The sequence below is a fragment of the Solanum lycopersicum genome, chromosome 7 (assembly GCF_036512215.1).
Source record: "Solanum lycopersicum chromosome 7, SLM_r2.1".
Classification (NCBI taxonomy): domain Eukaryota; kingdom Viridiplantae; phylum Streptophyta; class Magnoliopsida; order Solanales; family Solanaceae; genus Solanum; species Solanum lycopersicum.
In genome coordinates, this window is record NC_090806.1 from 8,599,226 (window position 1) to 8,605,225 (window position 6,000).

Below are 6,000 nucleotides of genomic sequence, written 5' to 3' on the forward strand. Positions count from 1 at the left end.
TCTTTTCTCAGTTAATATTACATACTTACTTACACTAAATTTAGACATGTCAATGTCAAAATTAAATTATAAAATTTCTTGCATTGTAATAAAATCTTCAAAAATTAAATGCACACATCAAAGGTTCTTTGACCAAATTTAATAATATTGACATTTTGCAATAAGAATCTCATTTATCAAATCAAATATAATATTATGATTATTAAATAAACCACATATACTATATGACTCACATATTAATAACACAAATGTATTAAAATGTGAAATGGTTCACCTATCAAGATAATACAGTGTCATCACGATTCAAGTATTCTAAATCGTAATATTTTTTAAATTATAAAATACTCTTTTCAATGAATTGGTTTTCTCTCTATATAAAGAATTTTCAAATTTTTGTTTTTTTTTCTTTACAAAGCAGAAACTGGCATGCAAAATAAAATGAAGATAAATATGATAAAAGTATGAGAACTATGCCATCAAATAATAACTAGATGGAATTAAAATAATAATAGTTATGAAGAGTAAAACAAAATAAAAATAGATGAATATTACTTTCAAAACAAACTTAATTATTTAATATAGGAAATATTAGAGGTAAGACCTCAAGCCTTCCCTCTTACAATATTTTGTCTACTATCCAATAAAATAGTAGAGATCTATTTAACCCTTACAATATAAATAACTTCTTCAAAAAAAATATAACAACTAAACAACAATTAAAAATACTAAGCCCTCCATGGGGCATAGACTCAGTCAAGACGCTTATAGAACATTGATGACTACTTTTTACATAATAAGTGAAGTGAAGAGGAAAGCAAGGCTTAGCGAGAGCTTAATAGTCCCAAATTAAATTTTTTTATCAATTGGAATTCTAAAGCGACATAATGGACAAACGTGATTTTTTTCAAGCCATTGAATAATGCAATATCCATGAAAAACATGCTTGGAAGGCATACAAGTTAGTTCAACAATGTCCTTTGTAAGCGACTTGCCAAGACATACCATACAAGTTTCACCAAAACTCTTGTCACCATTCAATGTCTCTACTTTCACCTTCTCAAGCCCTTCAATAGCATCCTTTGATGTTGGAACTACATGCATAAACACACGTGTTTCTTCCAAGGTCATCAAATCCATCACGACTTGTTCTTCTATTAACCCTAGCTCATCCTCATTAGCTTCCTCGTGGTCATGACCATGATAAATATTTGCAATTGTCTGAGGAATACGATGGGCTATGTCAATGATGATTGAGATATTCTTAGATGTATCATTTTCTTGAACAATCAACAAGGCCTTATCCTTAATGTCTTGAACCATTTCTTGTTGATACATGAGAGGAACATATAAAGATTCAACCATTTGATTGAACTTAGAGGACCATGTTTCATGTTCTTCTATGTCAAAACACAATCTTCTCATGTTTTCATAGATGAAATATGTTCGATCATAAAACCTCCAAATACCATCCTATGTGAAATAGTAATTAAGATACACTTCTCGAATTCCACATAGAATGAAAAGTTTGCCCTTTGACAAATTTTGACCATCAATCTCTGGGAGGTCCTTTTGATGTTCAATCGTCCAACAATAAGGATTCCTAACCATCGTATGATTCAAGTTAGAAGAGCTAGACTTAGTGAATTTATGGGGGAAAGGAAGCAAAGAGTGAGCAATATTTAGATAAAAAAGACATTATATAGATGTATATATTTATATAATGAATAAAGGAATCTAAAAATCTATAAATCAAATCTAATTATAAGGGAAACATGGAAATAACATTAATTTTCTGATTTTTGGTATGTTGACTGTAAAGTCATAGTATTATAACTGGTAAATTGTATTAAATAAAACATTCATTTTTCTCTCAAAATTTAATCTAAGGCAAAAAAGAGGGAAAATGTATTAATTGTTGAAATATAGACAAAATCTGTCAAGATTTAACTTTGAATTTTTTTTTTGACGTGCAAACAAATTTAAATAGCTAAAACATGTTGTTAGAAACTCAATATATAAATGTATAACTTAAATGATCCCTTAAAATTTAGGAGTATGCATCTACATATTTATTCTTAAAAATATCATAGTTTGTTTTCTTACTAAACATTATGTATGCTACATGTCACTAAGTTCGTTAACATATAATGGAAGTATTACTACAACAAATTCGATTATTAGGGATAAATAATTTCGTCATTTATAAACCATATTTTGTTACTAAAAATCTTGTGAGACGAAAAATAATTCGTCAATTAGTCATCACTAAATATGTGTGTCTAAAAGTAAACAAAGACGATTTTGTGCTTTGTCGCTAAAAGTATTATATTAACGACAAAAAAAAAATCGTCCCCTAATGCTTAAACATTTGTGACAATTTTATTTGTCATATAATTATATTTATTTTTAGTTAGAAGTATGTTTTGTCATTAAAATGTTATCACTACCGACAAAATTATATCGTCGCTAATTATTTTACTTCAATTAGTGACGACTTCAATTATCTCTAAAGGTATATGTATTTCGTAGTTGAACAAAATCAAATTTTGTCACTAATGACTACATTTTATATATACAAAAAATTATCTTTTTTTAACCCCTCCTTAGTAGCGCTCAATTATGCTTTGTTGGGGACACGAACTCACAACCTTCAGGTTGGAAGTGAGAAGTTCTTACCGTTTGATCAATTCTCTCTTATGTAGAGTCGTCAATATGCGCTAGGACTGTTGGGTCGGCCTGGCCTAATCCGGAATTTAATTGGGCTGGGCTACGATTTTTGAAACTCATATGAGAAAAAAGTTTTTTAGCCCGACCTGAATAAGCTTGCTGATTTGTGGGGCTTGTATCGGTAGGACCGGCGCGTAGGCCAATAAAAATTGATCAAAAAATATCATACCTATTAAAATTTAAAATTAAAGATAGTCCAAACTCAAAACAATTAGGTTAATATTTCTATTTAGATAATTTATACGTTTACTTACAAAAAATTAAATAAATATTATAAAGATAATTTTATATGTGGATTTGATTAAAAAGTAGTAAAATTAACATCATACTATATTGTTTTGTCGATATTTATGATAATATTTTTAAATTATAATTTATAATTTAATTTAATAATTTTAAAAATAATATAATTTAAAAAAATAGACTGGACCGGCAAGTCAGTACCGCGTACTTGTGGGTTGGGCCGGCCATTTTCTGGTCCACACCAAAAATGGGCTAGCCCCACCTGGCCCGTGAAATTCTGAAGTTTGTATTGATCAGCCCGGATGGGTGACCCAGCCCATATTGACAGTTCTACTCTCATGTCACATTTTTATTTTATTTTTAACTTCATTCACTTCTTTCACATAAAACTTTGATATATTTAACATATTATATGATTAATAATACATTTAAGCAAATGCATGAAATTTGGCCGCCCACAATTATTTCAAATGTAAATTAGATTATATATTTTATAAAATACCTTTCAATATATTCAGTATGATTCGTCACTATAAATTTTAAAAATAATTTAGTAAAATTATAAATTTATATAAAATTAAACTTTTGACTTTATTTTAAATAATTGAATAATCAGTTCAACTCAATCAGTAAATCAATTGTTTTAAAAAAAACATCAATACTCAAAACTATAGTACTTCATCATAATATATTGGGAAAATGCACAAGTATTCCCTAAGCTATAACCAACATCCCAGAGACACATTAACTAAACTAAAGTCCTATTACCCCCCCCCCCTAACTTTTTTTTTGTAATTTTGTACACCTTTTGTCTTACGTGGCACACTCCATGACTCCACACGATTGAGGCATGTGAGAGATATTTGGAGGCCACGTAAGACAAAAAGCTGCACAAAATTACCAAAAAAAAAAGTTCAGAAGGTAATAGGACCTTAGAATAGTTAAGGTGTGTCCTTGGAATTTAGGTCATAATCTAGCGGGGTACTTGTGCATTTTTACTAATATATAATTCTGGTTGGTTCATTTCTTTCATTTGTGCTTTCATTATTTAGTTTATTTCAATTTTCACACTGATGGAAAAAAGTTAAAAGAAATTCATGAAAAATTTTGCACCTTTGTGAAGTCTAAGTTTGCAAATCGATCTTATCTCTGTATAGTTGCTCTACCTACGTCTGTGGAATTACTATTAAATATGTAATTATTTTTAAATAGAAGCAAATTGATCTACTTAGTCTATGAAGTTCACCAATCAGAAATCAGTAGACACACACAAAAATTACACCAAGACTTGAAAAATTATTTTTTCTATCGTCTTTATTGACAAATGTGTATGAAATTAAAAAAAGTGTTAAACCAACAAATAGTAGCAATCAAGTGGTAGAACCATACACTACTCACGGTACGTATAACCTAGATTGTAGTTTTCAAATGATGCATTTTATAATTACATTATTTAAGAAAATTGATGAATTGATTTTTTTCATTTTTACAGAATCCATTGAATTCGTTGGATTTAATATTTTCCTTCGCCAAGGAACGAATGGTCTCTTTCTATTTTTTATGAAGTGCTTGTATTATTCTTTTTGTAAGTTGTCACTTGTGATTATGAACAACTGTAGCAAAAAAATTGAATTTATCTATGAATTTTTTCGTAACAAATAGTTGAAATATTCACTACAAATTTTAAGTCGTCATTATTTAACACCTTACATATTTTGTGAAAATTTTTTTGTTATCACTAAATCACACATTGATTAGAGACAGTAAAATCTTTGTCATTAATTATTTATATAATTAGCAACGAAAATAAATGTCATAATTAAATGTAAAACTTATAATATTTAACTACGAACTATAATTTGTCGATACTGTAATAAAACATTTTTTTAAATGAAATTTTTTTTGTCAAAAACTTAAATTTTATGACGAAAAATAATCTGGCATGAATTAGATACACTATTAGTGACGAAATAATGTGTCACCGATAACTTTAAATTTGTGACTAACACTACTTAACAAATGACGCCAATAAATTTTTTAGTGGGAAATTTTAATTGACAAAACTTTGCTACGAATTTTGATCTTTGTCACTAAAATTATGTGTCTCATATATTTAAGTACGAAAAATAAATTTAGTCACTAAAGCAAATAATTAGCGACGAGTTTATGTTGTAGCTAATAATTTCGAATCTATATGTCATATTTTTATGAACATACTAATATTCATGAGCTACACAAAAATCCATATTTATCATTTGTTTTATAGTACTTATTTGCCACGATATCTAAAATACACCTTACACGTGACATAGAGAAAAGGATCTGATGAGGCCTTAAACAAACCACTTGACATAAGAATGACACAATGAATATCAAACAAAGAGATTTGAATATAAGAATGAAATAAAATTCTAAGAACTCTTTCATCTCATAATAAGGAAATACCAAGAGAGTACATGACTAAAATAATGTGAAAATCAACTATGTCTATCAAAGCCTCTACTTAGGGTGTGCATCGGTCGGTTCGATTCGGTCTTACGTATTATCGGTTCGATTTATCGGTGTTCAATTTTTAAATATATTAACCCGATAACAAACCAATAAGATAGTCTTTATCGGTTTTTGGTTTATCGATTTTTGATAGTTATCAATTCGGTTTTCGGTTTATCCAATAAGAAAATATCCATAAAAATATTATATGACTTCTTACTTATCTAATTATAATACGTAGGTTAGAATTATATTTCACCGCCAAAACATAATATGAGATTAACCTTTACAAACTTGCAAATGCTACAACCTACAATTACAAACTAAAACTAAAATCAAATAGTCCAACAAGACTAAAACTAAAATCAAAAGCTACAATTGCAAACCCTTACATTAGTTTTAAGGTTTTTAGTAAACAATAAAAACTATTCAAGCGGCCTAGTGTGAAGTGGTAGTGTACTAATAATTTGATATAATTATAGCGTCTAGTGATATATTATATTATTAATATTTAATTATTAGGGAGGGTAAAATAGTAAA